Source organism: Salmo salar, chromosome 27 (genome assembly GCF_965601325.2).
Source record: "Salmo salar chromosome 27, fSalSal1, whole genome shotgun sequence".
In the NCBI taxonomy this organism is placed as follows: Eukaryota; Metazoa; Chordata; class Actinopteri; order Salmoniformes; family Salmonidae; genus Salmo; species Salmo salar.
Window position 1 is genome coordinate 29,809,813 of NC_138317.1, and position 23,573 is coordinate 29,833,385.

The 23,573-nt window shown below is 42.4% G+C and overlaps 1 protein-coding gene across 7 annotated transcripts in view; it reads left to right on the forward strand.

The window, feature by feature from the left end:
* The window catches only part of LOC106588837 (adhesion G protein-coupled receptor B2), a 499,757-nt gene that overhangs the window by 179,221 nt on the left and 296,963 nt on the right, over positions 1-23,573 (forward strand). The window lies entirely within an intron of this gene.

Sequence of the window (23,573 nt, forward strand, 5' to 3'; positions counted from 1 at the left end):
ACTTAAAATATGTATCAGAAGTTCATTCTTTTTTAGGTATATTTTAATACCTCCTCAGAGTGGTAGAGAGGTGGGGCTGCTGGTGAGGATGTGTACATTGACTCACCGATCAATCTGTGTGTGCACGAGCGTGTGCGCACGTTTCTTTGGTTGTTTATCCATATGTCTAATTGTTGACTAGCTTATCAGTTGTTGCTCTGTGTCTATGAAACAGATCTTAGAAAGTAAGAGTTGTGCATCTGCTGTGTGGTCACTGTTGACCGTCTGCTGTGTGGTCACTGTTGACCGTCTGCTGTGTGGTCACTGTTGACCGTCTGCTGTGTGGTCACTGTTGACCGCCTGCTGTGTGGTCACTGTTGACCGTCTGCTATGTGGTCACTGTTGACCGCCTGCTGTGTGGTCACTGTTGACCGTCTGCTGTGTGGTCACTGTTGACCGTCTGCTGTGTGGTCACTGTTGACCGTCTGCTGTGTGGTCACTGTTGACCGTCTGCTGTGTGGTCACTGTTGACCGCCTGCTGTGTGGTCACTGTTGACCGTCTGCTGTGTGGTCACTGTTGACCGTCTGCTGTGTGGTCACTGTTGACCGTCTGCTGTGTGGTCACTGTTGACCGTCTGCTATGTGGTCACTGTTGACCGTCTGCTGTGTGGTCACTGTTGACCGCCTGCTGTGTGGTCACTGTTGACCGTCTGCTGTGTGGTCACTGTTGACCGTCTGCTGTGTGGTCACTGTTGACCGTCTGCTGTGTGGTCACTGTTGACCGTCTGCTGTGTGGTCACTGTTGACCGCCTGCTGTGTGGTCACTGTTGACCGCCTGCTGTGTGGTCACTGTTGACCGTCTGCTGTGTGGTCACTGTTGATCATCTGCTGTGTGGTCACTGTTGACCATCTGCTAACATGGAATTGCAGTATTAGGATGTTTTCACTGGAATAAACGACAAGAACGGGTTTACATCAACAGACAAACAAAGACTAATATACATACTTAGTGAAACAGTGCTGTGTTAGATAACATTTTAAACACAGTCACATACAACTTTTAATGCTCTGAAAAAACTGGACATCTGCCTACCTGGAGGTGATCCGTCACATATTACCATCTTGCCTGATGTCTTTATAGAGGCAGTTCTGTTTTCTGTACTGCTAGGCTGATTGTGGGCCAGCTTGACTGCTCTCTCCTAACGAGAATCCAATACTCTAATCAGATATTACAAATACTCCTGGTCAGAGAACAGATGACCTGCCCTGCCTTCTCTGCCCTCGGCCACACGCACGCATGCACACACACATGCACACTCACACGCACACACACATACACACACATATACACGCACACACATACACACACACATGCATACATAAACGCACACAGCTCTGCCCTAAGCCTCGGGGGTGATGTTACCTTGCTGATGGGAAGGTTATCAGGCAACACAGTGGATCAATGGGACAGATACAGTAGAGTTCATTATCTAATCAGAACACATAGAGAAAGAGAGAAGGGGGATCGGGGGAGAGAGAAATTGAGAGAAATTGCACACCCTAATTTACAAACAAAGTTTTCTCATGCCTTGTCGAATTCAAAAAAGCTTTCAATTTGACATGAGGGCCTGTTATACAAATTGATGGAAAGTAGTGTTGGGGGACAAACATACGACATTATACAATTCATGTACACAAGTGTGTGGTTAAAATTGGTAAAAAAAACACACATTTCTTCACACAGGGTCGGGGGTGAGACAGGGATGCAGCTTCAGCCCCTGTCTCCCCTTCAACATATATATCAACGAATTGGCGGGGGCACTTGAACAGTCTGCAGCATCAGACCTCAAGCCCTAGTAGAATCTGAAGTCAATTGTCTACTTTTTGCTGATGATCTGGTACTTCTGTCACCAACCAAGGAGGGCCTACAGCAACACCTAGAAATTCTACGCAGATTCTGTCAGACCTGGGCCCTGACAGTGAATCTCAGTAAGACAAAAATAATGCTGTTCCATAAAAGGTCCATTTGCCAGGACCACGAATACAAATTCCATCTAGACACCGTTGCCCTACAGCACACAAAAAAACGATACATACCTTGGCCTAAACATCAGCGCCACAGGTAACTTTCACAAAGCTGTGAACGTTCGGAGAGACAATGCAAGAAGGGAACTCTATGCCATCGAAAGGAATATACATTTCGACATAGCAATTAGGATCTGGCAAAAAATACTTGAATCAGTTATAGAACCCATTGCTTTTAAAGGTCTGGTGTCCGCTTACCAACCAAGAATTCACAAAATGGGACAAACACCAAATTGAGACTCCTCCGTGTACAACGTTAAACACCAAATAATGCATGCAGAGCAGAATGATCAAAATCCAGAAAAGAGATGTAAAATTCTGCATCCACCTAAAAGGAAGCGATTCCCAAACCTTCCATAACAACTGGAGAAGAGTCCCCTAAGCAAGCTGGTCCTGGGGCTCTGTTCACAAACAGCTACCACAAAGCCCCAGGAGAGCAACAGAATTAGACCCAACCAAATCATTAGAAAACGAAAGATAATTACACATTGGAAAGAAATTACAAAAAACAGATTAAACCAGAATGCTATTTGGCCCAAAACAGAGAGTACACAGTGGCAGAATACCTGACCACTGTGACTGACCCAAAATTAAGGAAATCTTTGACTATGTATATACTCAGTGAGCCTTGCTATTGAGAAAGGCCGCCAAAGGCAGACCTGGCTCTCAAGAGAATACAGGCTATGTTCACACTGCCCACAAAATGAGGTGGAAACTGATCTGCACTTTCTAACCTCCTACCAAATGTATGACCATATTAGAGACACATATTTCCCTCAGATTACACAGATCCACAAATAATTTGAAAACAAATCAAATTTGGATAATCTCCCATATCTAGTGGGTGAAACACCATAGTGTGCCATCACAGCAGCAAGATGGGTGACCTGTTGCCACAAGAAAAGAGCAACCAGGGAAGAACAAACACCATTTTAAATACAACCCATATTTATTTGTATTTATTTACCCTTTTGTACTTTCACTATTTGCACATCATTACAACACTGTATGTAAACATGAAATGACATTTGTAATGTCTTTATTGTAATGTTTGCTGTTCATTTTTTATTGTTTATTTCACTTTAGTTTGTTTATCTATTTCACTTGCTTTGGCAATGTAAACATGTTTCCCATACCAATAAAGACCTTAAATTGAAATTGAATTGAGAAAGAGAGAGAGAGAGAGGGAGAGAGAGACAGAGAGAGGGGGAGGGAGAGGGGGGAGAGGGGGAAGGAGAGGAGGGGAGGGGAGTGGGGGAGGGAGAGATACATTGATACTTTACATACAGTAAGTAGTGGTTAACATTTTTGATCAACAGGTGATTTACTCAAACTAACCCACTGAGCCGAAACTTACCGGCATTTCAATACGTTTTTTTAAATTGAGTGACGTAGTGCTCCTTTACACAAATTGATTGGCCACCTAATTACTTAGACATGTGTCTGTTGGTGTGTGTGCGTGGATATGGTGGATGATGTTTTATACAGGTATCCAGTCTCACTCCACCCCACCCCCTTTGTTTCCCTCCCTTCCCTCTCTGTATCTCTCTCTCCCTCTCTCTATCCCCCTCTCTCTGTGCCGTTGTGTCTGCTCGTATTCTGCACACCCCTCCACCTGTTACTGTGGAACATTACAGAAGGTGTTTCCATGGAGACAAAGCTAGATTTCAGATTTAGATAAGGGTAACATCACACATAGGTTTTTTACAAGCCTTGACAACTCTTTTTGTGTTTGTTCATTTGTTTGTATGTTAGGTGTCTAAATGTTTGCGTATTTGTGTGTTTGCTTGTCTCAGAATGTGGATATGTATGTATCTACGTCTACCAAGATAGATTTCACTGTAAGTGGACAGACCTTGAGAGTTGTCTGCATCAGACTACCTTGGTGTAGGCTAAACTCCATCAAGATACGTCAATACAGAACACCAATACATAAAGTATTGTGAACTATAAGACTGGATAGATCAAGAGTACAGATAAAATGTTATAATCAGCTTCACTTTCAGCTTCTCTTTCAGCTTCACTTTCAGCTTCTCTTTCAGCTTCTCTTTCAGCTTCTCTTTTAGCTTCACTTTCAGCTTCTCTTTCAGCTTCACTTTCAGCTTCTCTTTCAACTTCACTTTCAGCTTCTCTTTCAGCTTCACTTTCAGCTTCTCTTTCAGCTTCTCTTTCAGCTTCTCTTTTAGCTTCACTTTCAGCTTCTCCTTCAGCTTCTAACAATTCAAGCTCAAATAGAGAGTCAATGCATTGGATTTTTGAGCACCCTTATCACTAGCTTGCATTCACTGTGTTGTCTTGAATTGCGTATATCTTTTCCCTCAGCTTTGAGCTTACGTTGTGTTTGAATATATAGAGGTAGAGAAACACTGTCTGTTGATTGTATCTCGGTCTACAAAGCATTTGGCCATTTATTTCATACTGTTTTATCATGTATTTTGCCTTAAAGGTCACTTTGAGGTTTAACTAGTATTTTCAAGACGGACATAAAGAAACACAAGTTGCACATACATACAATTTGACAAAATATGTTGGATATTAACATTTTCACAAGGATATATGTTAGGATGAAGACACAGTACTGTGTTAAGTTCTTCCTTCAGTGGATATGGTATGGAACATAACTATCCAGATAATGATGGCATTGGATAATGTGTGTGTGTGTGTGTGTGTGTGTGTGTATGTCTCTCTCTGTGTGTGTGTGTGTGTGTGTGTGTGTGTGTGTGTGTGTGTGTGTGTGTGTGTGTGTGTGTGTGTGTGTGTGTGTGTGTGTGTGTGTGTGTTTGTCTCTGTGTGCATATGTGTGTGTATGTCTTTGTGTGTGTGTATGTCTCTGTGTGTGTATGTCTCTGTGTGCGTATGCGTGTGTATGTCTCTGTGTGTGTATGTCTCTGTGTGTGTATGTCATTGTGTGTGTATGTCTCTGTGTGCGTATGTGTGTGTATGTCTCTCTCTGTGTGTGTGTGTATGTCTCTCTGTGTGTGTGTGTGTATGTCTCTCTCTGTGTGTGTGTGTGTGTGTGTGTGTGTGTGTGTGTGTGTGTGTGTGTGTGTGTGTGTGTGTGTGTGTGTGTGTGTGTGTATGTCTCTCTCTGTGTGTGTGTGTGTGTGTGTGTGTGTGTGTGTGTGTGTGTGTGTGTGTGTGTGTGTGTGTGTGTGTGTGTGTGTGTGTTTGTCTCTGTGTGCATATGTGTGTGTATGTCTCTGTGTGTGTGTATGTCTCTGTGTGTGTATGTCATTGTGTGTGTATGTCTCTGTGTGCGTATGTCCCTGTGTGTGTGTGTATGTCTCTCTCTGTGTGTGTGTGTGTGTGTGTGTGTGTGTGTGTGTGTGTGTGTTTGTTTGTCAGCTGCCTAACTACCAGTAGCAGAGTGTGCTCTTTTCACCTTTCTTTAGGAAAACACCTTAACCTTTAACAAGCTGCCAATCTCACACCCCATCACACACACACTGTTCACAGACCTCAGTGCATGGTCCGTTAGGGGAGGAAATATGGTCGATGAATAATACAAACAAACAGATCGGCACACTATCGACCTGAACACAGATCTCATTGTTTGCTCATGCAAGGCCCCTTGAGGAGTGGAGTGTTTTAATCTGACTCACACACAAACATTCACACAAACACACAGACAACTGTGCACTCACACAGGAATACACAGAGACACACACAAACACATCCCACGTATAGTACCTAGAGCCATAGCTGAATTACTGAATATGTACACGAGTGTCTTCTCTACTTCATTCGGGCCTACTTGCTGATGTCAAGCTGTGTAGGCACACACACACACACACACACACACAAGCACACATGCACACACAGGGTCATGTAAGTAGGAGGAGGCTGATTAAATGGGCTTTCAGTATGTAAATGACTGAGTGCCAAGTGTTTGTGAAAATCAGATCAGAGTATTCCCCTGTCATTCATTAAACTAAAAGAAGACTGTGACAACATGAGAATACACACAATATTTTTCTCCCTCTCTCAGATGCACACATCTAACTAAAAACATTGGATACTTCAGCTGGAGTTTGATTGCTAATTTTTATGTAAAAGTGTACTAGAAGATAATTGCAGTTTTTCCCAACAAGATCTTCAGATCGTCCACATTCTCCAAACGTCAAATTTAGAAGTTTCAAGTTTTGTTAGTTGTATGTACGTGATACGCATTGTCCATCAAAATGCTTACTTGTAGGTTTCTTCTCTACAATGTAACAACAATAGGAAATAAGAACAAGTAATACGTTGCTCCAAACGTCAAATTTTGAAGTTGTTTTTGAAACCCTGGGTTGCCACGGTCGATTGGTCGAGCCACCTGCTGCTGTAGCTGTCATGGTTAAATGTAGGCATTCATTCTAAATGGTTAAGGTAGGAATTCAGTTTTTGGATATTTTAAACAATTGTCCAGCAGTGGGATTGAAGACGTGTGTCACGGCTGTTTGAAGGATCGGACCAAAATGCAGCGTGTTCGTACTTGCACATATTTTATTTATTTCGTGAAACTAAATTGCAAAGACACTAAATACTTTAATACACAAAAAACAACAAACCGTGCCGCAGAGAGGAAAACACACTACTCAAAAGATAATAACCCACAAAACAGGAAGAGAAAAAACCCCACTTAAATATGATCTCTAATCAGAAGCAACGAGGATCAGCTGCCTCCAATTAGAGATCAACCCAAACAACCCCAACATAGAAATATAAAAACTAGAACTTAAACATAGAAATAGAAAATATAGAACAACACAAAACACCCCCTGTCACGCCCTGACCTACTCTACTATAGAAAATGACATCTTACTAGGGTCAGGACGTGACAACGTGATCCTCGGAGCCAGAGCTCACGGCTTACACTCATCCACCACAATGCCCTATCAAAACCCAAGCATATTTAATTGTAATAGCGCTCACCGATGCCCCTAATTACGGGTTTTGAAGGCATCTCACAACGTCCTCAGGACATGGATTGATGTCCAATTTGAAAGTGAATCTTGAGCAACCTGCCGTTTTTTTTCCAACACACAGGCACATTGTGTAAGTGAACTAAGTTGTCTCTTAGCTAAACCTCCTCTCCCTGTTTCACCTGACTCCATTACAGTCACTCTGTTTTACACACCCACACCCACATCCCCCCCCCCACACACACACACACACACACACACACACACACACACACACACACACACACACACACACACACACACACACACACACACACACACACACACACACAGAGCTTTACAGGAATGATTAGAGCAATCAAAGTTGTATTTATGTGATCAAGGAGTCATATGTACTTGCTATAACCTGTGTGTGTGTGTGTGCGTGCGTGAATGCATGCATCTGTGTGTACATCAGTCTGTGTCGTCAGTGTGCTGTGTCGCTATCTAGGCAGTGAATATGTCAGCATGATGGATGGCGGATCCCTCTCAGTCCTCATTCTCTTGGTGATGAAGAGCCAGGGGGTTAGGAGGCAGAGCTGTGATCTGGATCCAGAGATGGAGCACCCTCCCCTGGGTCACCTTGTCTCCAGCCTCCTCTGTCAGAGACGGAGCACCCTCCCCTCGGTCACCTTGGCTCCAGCCTCCCCTGTCCCTCCATGGCCCCCAAAAACATCTTATTCTTTGTTAGTTTAAATAACAATCACATGTTATATTTGATTGAGGTTTGTTTTTTGTGTATAACAGTAAATATTTGTAAATGTCTAGTAATGACTGTATATACAGTAACAGTCAAAAGATTGGACATACCTACTCATTCAAGGGTTTTCTTTATTTTTACTATTTTCTACATTGTAGAATTATAGTGAATACATCAAAACCATGAAAAATGCACATACGGAGTCATGTAGTAACCAAAACAGTGTTCAACATATCAAAATATATTTTATATTTGAGATTATTCAAAGTAGCCACCCTTTGCCTTGATGACAGCTTTGCACACTCTTGGCATTCTCTCAACCAGCTTCACCTGGAATTCTTTTGCAACAGTCTTGTAGGAGTTCCAACAAATGCTGAGCGCTTGTTGACTGCTTTTCCTTCACTTTGCGGTCCAACTCAGCCCTAACCATCTCAATTGGGTTGAGGTCGGGTGATTGTGGAGGCCAAGGTCATCTGATACAGCGCTCCATCCCTCTCCTTGGTCAAATGGACCTTACACAGCCTGTAGGTGTGTTTTGGGTCGTTGTGCTGTTGAAAAACAAATGATAGTCGCACTAAGCGCAAACCAGATGGGATGGCGTATCACTGAAGAATGCTGTGGCAGCCATGCTGGTTAAGTGTGCCTTGAATTTTAAATAAATCACTGACAGTGTCACCAGCAAAGTACCCCAACACCATCACACCTTCTCCTCTATGCTTCACGGTGGGAACCACACATGTGGAGATCATCCGTTCACCGACACTGTGTCTCACAATGACACGGCGGTTGGAACCAAAAATTGCATATATTGGACTCCACTGCTCTTATGTCCATTGCTCGTGTTTCTTGGCCCAAGCAAGTCTCTTCTTCTTTTTGTTGTCCTTTGTTAGTGGTTTCTTTGTAGGATTTCGACCATGAAGGCCTGATTCACGCAGTCTCCTCTGAACAGTTGATGTTGAGATGTGTCTGTTACTTGAATTCTGTGAACCATTTATTTGTGCAGCAATTTCAGAGGATTAACTGACCTTCATGTCATTGTTCTTTGCTTATCTGAGCTGTTATTGCCATAATATGGACTTGGTCTTTTACCAAATGGGGCTATCTTCTGTATACCACCCCTATCTTGTCACAACACAACTGATTGACTCAAACGCATTAAGAAGGAAAGAAATTCCACAAATTAACTTTTAACAAGGCGCACCTGTTAATTGAAATGCATTCCAGGTGACTACCTCATGAAGCTGGTTGAAAGAATGCCAAAAGTATGCAAAGCTGTCATCAAGGCAAAGGGTGGCTACTTTGAAGAATCTCAAATATAAAATACATTTTGATTTTAATTTGTTTAACATTTTTTTGGTTAGTACATGATTCCATGTGTTATTTAATAGTTTTGATGTCTTCACTATTATTCTAAAATGTAGAAAATAGTAAAAAATTAAGAAAAACCCTTGAATGAGTAGGTGTGTCCAGACTATGGCCTGGTACTGTATGACTGGACAAAGCGATCGATCATGTGACACCATTCATTCCTATGTTGAGATTCTATACCGAATTGAAGCCAAATTAAGTGAGTTAAACTTTACGGCAGTGGGCCTAATCAGGGTCACACAGAGTGTTTCTTGGTAGTCTTAAATACATCTAATTTGAAGCTAAAGTATATACCTCACACACATGATTATGGGCTTTAAAAAAACACCTGTACCATGTCAGATATTGAGTTGAAATATATTCAATTTTGAGTTTGCATCCCAATATTACACTTTACATACTTCACAGAAGACTGAAATATGACAAAACCGTTTGACATAGATCTTTTTATAAACTAATGTTTATTCATTAAGAAATTATAAACATTACACCCATGAGGCCACTAGGTCATTTGACTGCAGGAAAGGGCTACGATGACTTCTCATGTAGACATAACCAGCCAGGTCACCAATGATACAAGTCAGTATTAGACGTCCATTCATGTTTGAGGATGTCGGGAGGTGACGTGGAAACCGGCCACTATGTGCAACAATTAGCACTGTTACCTCCAAATAAATGTTGGTTTTGCTAGGGCAATGTGGACGGGGATGGAGGATGGGTGGAAGCATCTGGCGCTGGTGCAAAAGGTTGAATGTTCTAACCCAGCGAAAGAAAGTTGTTTTTGAGATTTTTGTTTTAAGCCTATCGCAAACCTTAACCCTTACCTTAATCATGTCAAAATCAAATCAGATTTTATTGGCCACATACACATATTTAGCAGGTGTTATTGCGGGTGTGGTGAAATTATTATGTTCCTAGCTCCAGAAGTGCAGTAGTATCTAACAATTCACAACAATACACACAAATCTAAAGTAAACGAATGGAATTAAGAAACATATAATATTAGGACAACCAATGTCGGAGTGGCAAATACTAAAATACAGTAGAATAGAATACAATATTTACATATGAAATGATTAAAGCATTATGTAAACATTATTAAAGTAACTAGTGTTCCATTACTAAAGTGACCAGTGAATCCATGTCTATGTATAAAGGGCAGCAGCATCTAAGGTGCAGGGTTAAGTAACCGGGTGGTAGCCGGCTAGTGATGGCTATTTACCAGTCTGATGGCCTTGAGATAGAAGCTGTTTTTCAGTCTCTAGGTCCCAGCTTTGATGCACCTGTACTGACCTCGCCTTCTGGATGGTAGCGGGGGGAACAGATCGTAGCTCAGGTGGTTGATGTCCTTGATGATCTTTTTGCCCTTCCACTGACATTGGGTGCTGTAGGTGTCCTAGAAGGCAGGCAGTGTTCCCCCGGTGATGAGTTGGCCAGATTCCACCACCCTCTGGAGAGCCCTGTGGTTGCGGGCAGTGCAGTTGCCGCACCAGGCGGTAATACAGCCCAACAGGATGTTTGTGAGGGTTTTAGGGGCCAAGCCAAATTTCTTCAGCCTCCTGAGGTTGAAGAGGCGCTGTTGCGCGTTCTTCATCACACTGTTTGTGTGGGTGGACCATTTCAGATTGTCAGTGATGTGTACGCCGAGCAATTTGAAGCTTTTCACCTTCTCCACTGCGGTCCCATCGATGTGGAGAGGGGCGTGCTCCCTCTGCTATTTCCTGAAGTCCACGATCAGCTCCTTCGTTTTGTTGACGTTGAGGGAGAGGTTATTTTCCAGGCATCGCTCTGCCAGGGCCCTCACCTCCTCACTGTAGGATGTCTTTTCATTGTTGGTAATCAGGCCGACTACTGTTGTGTCATCTGCAACTTGATGATTGAGTTGGAGGCCTGCGTTGCCACGCAGTCATGGGTGAACAGGGAGTACATGAGGGGGTTGCCACGCAGTCATGGGTGAACAGGGAGTACATGAGGGGGTTGAGCACGCACCTTTGTTTGGCCCCTGTGTTGAGGATCAGTGAAGTGGAGGTGTTGATTCATACCTTCACCTCGTGGGAACGGCCCGTCAGGAAGTCCATTACCCAGTTGCACAGGGCGGGGTTCAGACCCAGGGCCTCAAGCTTAATGGAGGTACTCTGATGTTGAAGGCTGACCTATAGTCAATGAGCAGAATTCTTACATAGGTATTCCTCTTGTCCAGATGGGATAGGGCAGTGGGCAGTGTGCAGTGCGATGGCGATTGCATCATCTGTGGATCTATTGAGGAAGTATGCAAATTGAGGGGTTCTAGGGTGTCAGGTAAGGTAGAGGTGATTTGATCCTTGACTAGCCTCTCAAAGCACTTCATGATGACAGAAGTGAGTGCTACCTTTGCTTTCTTGGGTAAAGGAACAATGGTGGACATCTTGAAGCAAGTGGGACAGCACACTGGGATAGGGAGATATTGAATATGTCCGTAAACAGACACGAGACGTACAGTTGAAGTCGAAAGTTTACATACACTTAGGTTGGAGTCATTAAAACTCATTTTTCAACCACTCCACAAACTTCTTGTTAACCTGTTGGGGGTAGAGGGCAGTATTTACACGGTTGGATAAAAAACGTACCCGATTTAATCTGGTTATTACTACTGCCCAGAAACTAGAATATGCATATAATTATTGGCTTTGGATAGAAAACACCCTAAAGTTTCTAAAACTGTTTGAATGGTGTCTGTGAGTATAACAGAACTCATATGGCAGGCAAAAACCTGAGAAGATTCTGTACAGGAAGTGCCCTCTCTGACCATTCCTTGAGCTTCTTGACTCTGTTTATTGAAGACTGAGGATCTTTGCTGTAACGTGACACTTCCTACGGCTCCCATAGGCTCTCAGAAGGCGGGAAAAAGCTGAATGATGTAATTCCAGCCACTGGCTGAAAAACATTAGCGATTTTGGCAAGTGCTCTTATCAGAGGACAATGGGCTGAGGCGCGTGCACGAGTCGACCCCATGTTTTTATTTTCTTTCGTCTTTGAACCTAAACACGCTTTCCCGGTCGGACTATTTTCGCTTTTTTACGAGAAAAATTGCATAAAAATTGATTTTAAACAGCGGTTGACATGCTTCGAAGTACGGTAATGGAATATTTAGAATTTTTTTGTCACGAAATGCGTCGTGCGCGTCACCCTTCTTTACCATTCGGATAGTGTCTTGAACGCACGAACAAAACAGAGGATATTTGAACATAACTATGGATTATTTTGAACCAAACCAACATTTGTTATTGAAGTAGAAGTCCTGGGAGTGCATTCTGACGAAGACAGCAATGGTAATAACATTTTTCTTATAGTAAATCTGATTTTGGTGAGTGCTAAACTTGGTGGGTGTCTAAATAGCTAGCCCTGTGATGCCGGGCTATCTACTGAGAATATTGCAAAATGTGCTTTCACCGAAAAGCTATTTTAAAATCGGACATAGCGAGTGCATAGAGGAGTTCTGTATGTATAATTCTTAAAATAATTGTTATGTTTTTTGTGAAGGTTTATCGTGAGTAATTTAGTAAATTCACCGGAAGTTTGCGGGGGGGTATGCTAGTTCTGAACGTCACATGCTAATGTAAAAAGCTGGTTCAGTTATACTCACAGACACCATTCAAACAGTTTTAGAAACTTTAGAGTATTTTCTATCCAAAGCCAATAATTATATGCATATTCTAGTTTCTGGGCAGTAGTAATAACCAGATTAAATCGGGTACATTTTTTATCCGGCCGTGTAAATACTGCCCCCTACCCCCAACAGGTTAAAATAAAGTGGTGATCCTAATTGCCCTAAGTCAGGGAATTTTTACTAGGATTAAATGTCAGGAATCGTGAAAAACTGAGTGTAAATGTATTTGGCTAAGGTGTATGTAAACTTTCAACTTCAACTGTATATGGCAGGGTCTGCAGACAATGACTTATTTGAAAAGGTAAACCAGCCACGTCGCAGACGTGTGAGTAAGACGTTTAGGCGTTTCAACCTCTCCAGCGTCTCATCCCGTCAGCGGGATCAAAATCCAGCGAAAAATCATATCGCCAATTAGCATTAAAAAAAATCATAATAAAAAAATTAAAAAAATTATATATATTTTTTTTTATAGATACACCTCTCCTGAATCGACCCACGTCGTCCGATTTCAAAAAGGTTTTACAGGAAAAGCAAATCATTAGATTATGTTAGATGAGTCCATCGTAAAAAGCAGCTTCATAGCCATTTTCCGACCAACCACTTGCATCACATATAATCAAAAAACAGCTAAATGCAGCACTAACCTTTTACAAACTTCATCAGATGGCACCCCTAGGACATCATGTTATACAATGCATGCATTCTTTTGTTCAATAAAGGTCATATTTATATATAAAAACAGCATTTTACATCGGCGTCTGACGTTGACTAAATAATTTCCCCTCAAATGCGTCCCTGTAAACAATGCTACAATTCCCTAAATTACTATCCGATAACGATTTTTTAAATTTATATTGTCAATCTAACATTTATAGATGAATATCTCTTGAGAACACCTGTCATACCAGATTTTAAATTAACTTTACTGGGTAATCACACTTTGCGATAAAAGGAGATGCGATACTCAGAAAATGAGCTAATATACAGAGCTCGGCGCCATCTTGGCACAATCGCATGTCACATCTCATCTTGTATAATATTGTCAATAATCGCCTACCTTTAGTTGTCTTCATCAGAAAGCATCCCAGGTCCACAACAGATGTATTTTCGGTCGAAAAAGTCCATACTTCACGTTCCATTAGCCTGCTGTCGGTAGCGCGTCCTTGGGCTCTCTCCAAATTCTCTGATGTGCGCAGGGCTGAAGTTTCGGATAAAATGATTCTCCCGCCTGTAGGTTCGTTCAAACATGTCAAACGTTGTAAAACATTAATCTTCAGGGCCTGTAACACCAAGAGAGCCAATAAGATTCGAAAGGGATGATTTAATTGTCTTTCAAACCCATTCCAAAGGTGGGGGTAGACATGGCCGCCGGCATCATAATGGTGATGGCCCATCCCCTGTGACCAATTTCCAAAGAGTCTCATTCACTGAGTTTCGACTGTATAAGGCTCAAACCACTGTGAAAAGACTGGCGACATCTAGTGGAAGCAATAGGAAGTGCTCACTGAACCATGGTTAACGGTGTGATTTATAGGGAAAGATGAGAAGTCGAGTCCACAATTCTGAATTCCACTTCCTGTTTCAATCGGTCTCGGGGTTTTGACTGCCATTTGAGTTCTGTTATACTCGCAGACACCCTTCAAACCGTTATAGAAACTTTAGGGTGTTTTCTATCCATATATAATAAGTATATGCATGCCCTAGCTTCTGAGTTTGATTAGTAGGCCGTTGAAAATGGGAACGATTTTTTTTCAAAATGCGCTGTGGCGCCCCCTATCCTAGGGTATCCTCAACGTCGCAAGGCTGCCGGCCCAGACGGCATTCCTAGCAAAATAATGCAAAGTTGCTTAGGAGCTAGAAGCAGAGCTGCCATGTCTGTCAGCGCCATCTTGCCCTTAAAACCTCTTACATCTCGATGTTCCGCTAGCGGAACGCCTCGCCAATATCCAATTATAGAGCGTGGCGCGAATTACAAACTCCTCAAAAATCCCAAAACTTTCATTTTTCAAACACATTTTACATCATTTTAAAGACAAGACTTTCCTTTATCTAACCACATCGTCCGATTTCAAAAAGGCTTTACAACGAAAGCAAAACATTAGATTATGTCAGGAGAGTACCCAGCCAGAAATAATCAGACATCCATTTTTCAAGCTAGCATATAATGTCACAAAAACCAAAACCACAGCTAAATGCAGCACTAACCTTTGATGATCTTCATCAGATGACACTCCTAGGACATTATGTTATACAATACATGCATGTTTTGTTCAATCAAGTTCATATTTATATCAAAAACCAGCTTTTTACATTAGCATGTGACGTTCAGACCTAGCAAACATACCGAAAACTTCCGGTGAATTTACTAAATTACTCACGATAAACGTTCACAAAAAACATAACAATTATTTGAAGAATTATAGATACAGAACTCCTTTATGCAATCGCGGTGTCCGATTTTAAAATAGCTTTTCGGTGAAAGCACATTTTTCAATATTCTGAGTAGATAGCCCGGCCATCATGGCTAGCTATTTTGACACCCACCAAGTTTGGCACTCACCAAACTCAGATTTACTATAAGAAAAATTGGATTACCTTTGCTGTTCTTCGTCAGAATGCACTCCCAGGACTTCTACTTCAACAACAAATATTGTTTTGGTTCCAAATAATCCATAGTTATATCCAAATAGCGGCGTTTTGTTCTTGCGTTCAAGACACTACCCGAAGGGTGACGCGCCGGCGCGTATCGTGACAAAAGAATTCAAAATATTCCATTACCGTACTTCGAAGCATGTCAAACGCTGTTTAAAATCAATTTTTACGTGATTTTTCTCGTAAAATAGCGATAATATTCCGACCGGGAGACGTTGTTTTCGTTCAAAGACTGAAAGAAGAAAATGGTGTCTTCACGTGCATGCGCCCGCCCGTGTCATTGTTCTCAGATCGACCACTATCCAAATCCCCTACTGTTTTCCACCCAGGGACTGCAGAGTCATCATTCCCTGTTCTGGTGCCTTCTGAGAGCCTATGGGAGCCTTTGAATATGTCACGTTACAGCAGAGATCCTCTGTTTTCCATAAAGAGGCTATAGAAGGCCAAGAACTTGTCAGAGAGGGCACTTCCTGTATGGAATCTTCTCAGGTTTTGGCCTGCCATATGAGTTCTGTTATACTCACAGACACCATTCAAACAGTTTTAGAAACTTTAGGGTGTTTTCTATCCAAATAAAATAATTATATGCATATTCTAGTTTATGCGCAGGAATAATAACCAGATTAAATCGGGTACGTTTTTATCCAGCCGTGAAAATACTGCCCCCTATCCTAAACAGGTTAACCATTCGGAGTTAATGCCTAACCTCAACCCTAACCCTAAACATTTTGATTGAATGCCTAAACCTAACCTTGAACACTTTGAAATGTGATGTTTGTGACAACTTCGAAATTTGACATTTAGAAACATGGTTGAACGTCTCATTCTGACGTGAGAGCTTGTTGGACATAACATGCGTAGTTTGAGCTACTCCAGGTGGTGATATTGCAGGCTCACTCAATGCTGCCCTCTCTCATCGAGTAAGTCAAGTCGAAGGCCAATTTAATTACCCTTTTAACTTCTTCTTTGTGTGAGATTTTAAAATAATTGGTTCAAGGATGTGCATCTGGTGTATTAGAAACAATTATTGGTACCATGATTGACCATGGTACCAATTTTTATTTTATTGCTATATGAAGATTGATCACGAAGACTGACATTTTTAGGTTCACTATAATGGGGTATCCTGTTTTCTGCTAACAATTCCTGCAGTACCACGGTCGGCCTTCCGTGGCTTCATTGAGAGGGGGCAGTCGTTCTCCCCTGGAGTACTGCCTGGATCTTTTCTGGACCATGTTAACTGACCAGGAAAAACTCCAGCCCCTAAGTAAAGCACACAGGAAAACTCTTGGCCCATGTAATGATGTGGGAAGGGATGGTGAGAGAATGCTAGAGGAAGAAAGAGATAGAGGTAAGCTAGAGGACAGCTATTTCAAGTCAATAGGCTACTTTGTTTTCCTTGAATTGTTTGGCGAAAGGATTTAATGAATCAGTGTCACAGGACTCCAGAGCCAATCAAATATCCTTCTAGCTCAAGGCTGTCTTTTACAGTGGCTGTTCTAATGTAGTGAATTAACATTCCTCACAACTCTGGAAGACAACGTTTTCATGTCTGTGTGTGTGTGTGTTCGTGTACAGACTCATCACTATTTTACCCACCCCTGTGAAGTACCAATGCATAGTAGTGTGCATTTTTTTGTGAGAGCGTGACGTTACCTCAGAGAAGCAGGTTTGGCGCAAAAACTGTAAATTGGGCTTTGAGACAGTGAGCCCTTAGCGAAGTGCGATGCTGGTACACACACACACACACAGACAGACGCAGACACAAACACACAGACAGATGCAGACACACACACACATACAGACACAAATTAATGTAAAACAAAATGCTGCTTATATATTTTTCTCTGTGCAGCTATTCTACTGATTTTGCTGAGCTGTATGTATACATAATGCTTATTGGAAAACAAGACTGCCTGGAATGTAGGGTGTTTCTGTCTGCACCAACACTAACTGATGAATGTAAGCCTTGTAGGAAGTCTCTCTGTCTGCACCAACACTAACTGATGAATGTAAGCCTTGTAGGAAGTCTCTCTGTCTGCACCAACACTAACTGATGAATGTAGGCCTTGTAAGAAGTCTCTCTGTCTGGGATGCAGTTAGGTCTTCTTTGTGGCATTCCTGCTGCCCCCTCCAGTCATTCTGCCATACCGGAGCACTGCTCGAGAACATGACATTCAGTCATTAAAGAAATAGAGAGAGATGAGGGAGGGAGGGAGGGACGGAGAGAGAGGGAGAGAAGGAGGGAGAGAATGAGAGAGGGAGAGAGAGGGAGAGAGAGAGCGAGAGAGAGAGAGAGAGGGAGAGAGAACGAGAGAGGGAGAGAGAACGAGAGAGGGAGAAAGGGAGAGAGAACGAGAGAAGGAGAGAGAGGGAGAGAGAACGAGAGAGGGAGAGAGAACGAGAGAGGGAGAAAGGGAGAGAGAACGAGAGAAGGAGAGAGAGGGAGAGAGAACGAGAGAGGGAGAGAGAGGGAGAGAGAGGGAGAGAGAACGAGAGAGGGAGAGAGAGAACCAGAACCAGAACCAGACAGAGCGATGGGGTCGAGCTCCAGGGAAGGTACAGCCCCAGTACAAGCATTCACTTATACACTAGGGTTATGAGGGGAGAGACAGCCTGAGTCCCAGGGTGAGACTGACAGCTCTTACACACACGCAAACACTTACACACACACACACATCTCCTGTCTGCATGGAATATTCCTTGATTCATAGTAATTAGAGCAAAGCAAGAACGGAAGAACAGCGGAAGTAGCAAGGGAGTGTGTGTGTGTATAGTGTGTGTGAGAGTGGCGGAATGGGGGTTCATGTCTCGGTGCTGTCAAGCCTCACCAGGCTTCATCCAACCGGAGCACTGCCCACAGGAGACACACATAGACACGTACTCACTCTGGAACACACGCACGCACTCCGGAACACACCCACTCTGGAACACACATACACACTCTGGAACACACAAACACACACTATGGAACACACACACTCTGGAACACACATGCATACTCTGGAACACACATACACGCTCTGGAACACACACTGGGGGGGGGGGGGGGGGGGGGGGGCAGAGAAACAAGTGGTAAGGGGTAAACATAGTGATAAGATATAGGACAAGAGATAGTGAGAGATGATGATGGACTGATGAGGTGGTGCTGAGGAAGAAGGATAGGAGGAGTGGAAGAGGCGGGGGACAGAGAGAAAGGGGGAAAACCCCAAGAGGGATTGGTTGGTTGGTTGAGGTGATCATTTAAAGAGGAAAGAATTAATCATTTAAAGAGGAAATAATTAAATTACGACCTGCTCTCTCCACGAGCAAGTTGAAAGTCCAGATTCACTCGAATCATCTCTCTCACTTTATTGCCATCCATTCCTCCCTCCCTCTCTTCTTCTGTCCATATATCATTCCCTCATTAGCGCTCTTGCCTCTTCTCTTCTCTCTCTCTCTTCTCTCTCTCTCTCTCTCTCTCTCTCTCTCTCTCACATCCCTCGCTTGTTAATTTGGTCTCATGTCACAGGGAGTTTGTTCTGTAGGCTGTGATTGCTTTCCCTTGTTAGCCAGATGGGGAATAAGAAATGATAGAAAACTGAAATGGGAAAAAGAGGATGACAACAGCTGTTGATATGCTATTCTCTTTCACCCTTCTTATACCCCGCATCCCCCTCTCTCGCTCTCCCCTTTCAGTTCTCTATCTCTCTCTCGCCTTTCAGTTGTCTCTCTCTCTCTCGTGGGGAAGGGTGGAGATGGTAAAGAGGCAATTATCTGGGCCAATAGTAGTTTGGCCCTCCTTCCTCACTCCTTACCTGAGGCCAAGGTAGAGGGAAACCACCACAGATGGAGAGGAAAAAGAAAACACGAGAGGAAATAAAGGATACAATAGGACAGGTTCAGTCTGTTAGTGTTTATGCATGAAATATGAAATATGACATGAAATTAAAATATATTGATTTTATTGGACACTTTATGTCTTGTTTCTTTGTGGAGCAATGTGGGGGATTCAATACGAGAGAATCCAGGGGTGTGTCCCAATACTATCTTCTTTCTGTGAACTGCACCACTTCCCAAGAAATTGAAAAGCATTGGATTAGTGGATGCATGGGTTGGAGGGAGTTGACATCATGTTTATTATACCTGTAAGGACCGATGCTGGAGATGAGAAGCAGGTACAGGGAGTTGACATTTAATACGAAACAGACAGGCAACAAAACAGGAACAGCGCCAGCACACTGTTAAACAAGGACATATCACAATTAATGCTGCAGCAGGGAATAGAGCGGGGAACCAGACAGATATAGGGCAGGTAATTACAGAAGTGATTGAGTCCAGGTGAGTCCAATAATCGCTGATGCGCGTGACGGGGAAAGGTGTGCGTACTGATGGTGGCAGGAGTGCGTAATGCTGGGGAGCCTGGCACCTTTGCGCGCCAGGGAGGGAGAGCGGGAACAGGCGTAACAATACCAGTCATTTCCTTTCAAATCAGTGAAGGTGCACACTTTGGGAGGAAGGGAAGAGATAATTGGGACGTAGCCCATGTGACAGAGCAGGCCAGTTGAACCCCTTACACTCGTGGGAATTGTCCTGTATTGATATGGCTAAATTGACATGTTTATTGCCGAATAGATATGAAAATCATATTCATAAGCATGGTTATTATTATGGGAAAAGTTGGAGATTATGGGAAAATTATAAGACCAAAATTGAGGACACAACAGTTCACAAGACTGAATCCAAAGATTACACTGTTGATTTTCTGTCCATTTACTAATACTTTTCACTACATTTGTTGATAACACAATCTGACAATACTCTGGATACATTTAGTAACATGATAATAACATTCCTGGAAGATGTGGGGTAGGTGACAAGACAAAAAAATGACCATGGTTTGAGTGAGAGAACTAACTGGTGTCTCCAAGTGGTCACTCACCTCTCCAACGTGTCCACAGTTCCTAAGTTATTTAAATGCACTTTTATGACTCCAAAAAAAAAGCTGCTTTTTTGAGCTCTCCCAGCTGTGCCGTTGAGGAACTAGAGCAAACACACTGGTAGTTGTTTTGTTTGGAACACATCCCTGCATCCCCGCCATCACACAATTGCTGTTGATGTTTACGCAATCCAAAAACGGCTCATTATAAATTGCAATCTGGGTCAGGTAGGCATCCTTTGAAAGCTTGTTCTCTTGCCAACATGACTAGCTAAGTTATAAAATAATATATTACAGTGTCAGGTTTTCACAAGGCAATTCAGGGAAACAGATCATCATTTTGGTGTGCATAGAAAGGAGCCATAAGTGCATTCAGGTGCGTGTTCTGAGGTGAATTTTCTTAACAATAAAACAGCATGGATTTATTCTCTTCAAAACAACCCAGTGTATGACCCCATGTCATGTTGTAACTGTACATCAAACATAGTAATCATAAACTTTGACACCGTATATTACAGGACTTTGTTTTATGAAGCATTTCCCTCATTCAGACAACCAAACAGTTTCAAAAGTTGCCCAATTAGCAGGAAGGATGGGGGCAAGTTAGGTGCTCCTGAGTTTAAAACAGCTGTCAGTCAAAACACATACAGCAATGTGAAGCGCAGAGCCTGAGCTCTGACATTATTTATAGCATGTTACTGTACAGCTCCTGCGTTCCAATTTAGGCTCAAATCTGACATTTTCAACCCATATATGGGTATGAGTGTAAAGGGCTATTTTAAGAAGTTTTCAAACTTCATATCCTGTACAGCGACATATAATCTGTCAGGGTAGAACAGTTCCTCAGATGACAAGACACGGAGGAGAGAATGAGAGAAGGATGGAAGAGAGTGCTGGAGAATTTGAACTTGAGAGAGAAATTGAGAGAGAGAGTGGTAGATTAAATGGAAAGGGAGAGATGGACTGAAGAAGAAAGAAAGAAGAGTGTGTGAGAAAAATAGATCGATAAAAAGTGAGGGAGAGAGAGAAAGGGACCGAGATGAATGTATGAGGTATTGTGTGTGTGTTGAGATAGAAAGAGGGACGGAGAGAGCGTAGAGAGGGATAGATGAAGGGAGAGGAAGGGATTGGGTATTGGGTGGTGAATGACTCCTAGTAGAAAGCCTGTTTGCTTAAGGTTTCCGTGGTGACAGGATTAGTATTTGAGTCTCATGAGCTCTCCTCTCTGACTGGGCTCAGCATTGAGCCCCTTTATACTAGACTAGTACTCTGACACACACACATATACTGTACACACACACACTCTATATATCATTTATCTTCTATGGATGTATACTGAACAAAAATATAAATGCAACATGCAACAATTTCAAAGATTTTACTGAGTTACAGTTCATGTAAGGAAATAAGTCAATTGAAATGAATAAATTAAGCCCTAATCTATGGATTTCACATGACAGGGCAGGGGCACTTGGGAGGGCACTCACTTGGGAGCCAGGCCCAACCACTGTGGAGCCAGGCCCAGCCAATCAGAATTCCTCACAAAAGGGCTTTATTACAGACAGAGATACTCCTCAGTTTCATCAACTGTCTGGGTGACTGGGAGGTCTGCGGTTCTGAGGCCGGTTGGACATACTGCCAAATTATCTAAAACGACATTGGAGGCGGCTTATGGTAGATAAGTGAAAATTAAATTATCTGGCAACAACTCTGGTGGGCATTCCTGCAGTCAGCATGCCAATTACACACTCCCTTAAAACTTGAGACATCTGTGGCATTGTGCTGTGTGACGAAATTGCACATTTTAAAGTGGCCTTTTATTGTCCCCAGCACAAGGTGCACCTGTGTAATGATCATGCTGTTTAATCAGCTTCTTGATATGCCACACCTGTCAGGTGGATGGATTATCTTGGCGAAGGAGAAAGGAGAAATGCTCACTAACAGGGATGTAAACAACATGTTAGAGAAACAAGCTTTTTGTGCATATGGAACATTTCTGGGATATTTTATTTCATCTCATGAAACATGGGACCAACACTTTACATGTTGCGTTTATATTTTATTTCAGTCTATGGACCTGTGTGGGTGTGTATGTGCTGTGTTGGGGCTGGGCCTTACAACAGCTCTGATAGGGGTTAGCACTAATACAAAGACACTCTCATATTCATGACTATGGGGAGTTAAGGCTTTAAAACAACAGATTGTAAGTCAGTGGAGCTGGCTACAATAGCATTGCTGGAATCAATGGTATTTTTTTATGTGTTTTGCTGTTTATAGCACTCTAGTGTTTTGTGACTGTCTCCATCCATCCTGGTTTCATTGGCACAATGTTTCTTTAAGTTCCTGTAACCAAATGTGGCAGGCATAAAAATAAATGCCTGAGTGGAGAAAGAAAATAACAAACTGTCGGGGGAGGTTCTTCTGCACTGTCAAACCAATCCAGTAAATGTGGAGGAGGAGTTAAGATGGAGTGTCACCTTGTTGACGTCCAGATGCGGAAGTCCACAGAGCCTGTGATGCGTTTCAGGTCTGTCTTTCCAGAGCAGCTTTAACCCTTATGTGTCGTTCATGTTTTTGTTATTCACCCAATGTTCCCGGGTCTGAGGGACCCACAACATTATTGGGTTTTTAAAACAATACAGCCATTACATTTTACGTAAAAACACTTAATACTTAGATGTTGACTTATCAATTACAAGAAATATACACAGCACACATGGTTAATATTTGCCATTTACCTCTGCTAGATCCCATTTATCAATAAAAGTGCTATTCGTTTTTTGGGATAAAATGTGATTTTTGTAAACAAAAATCTATTATAATCAAGACATGGGTGGAATAAATCACGTTTACCTTGAACAAATATAAATGAAACAAGGTTTGTTTTCATCACTATTGATGTTTATTGCGTTGAACTGAACAAATTGGAAGGACAAATTTTCCGTACGGTATTATATGGAAATGATAAATGAGCCCCATTGAACACACATTAAGGCCGGTCTACACACCACGAGGGACAGAGTTTTACTGTGTGTGTGTTGCAAATATATTTCTTCTACTTGATGCATGCGTACTGTGTGTTCCTGTCCTTCTTGGGTCCACACACATCGCAGCACTTATTTTTGTTGCTACCGGCTGCAAACTAGAACGATTAAAAGCTTAGTTCAGGAATTTTACTAACATCTCACTCGCTCAGATATATAGTTACCTCAGGCCAAGGTAGGAGAGTCAGACACACACACATGCAACAAAATCACTCATACTTACTTCCGGTATTGGAGT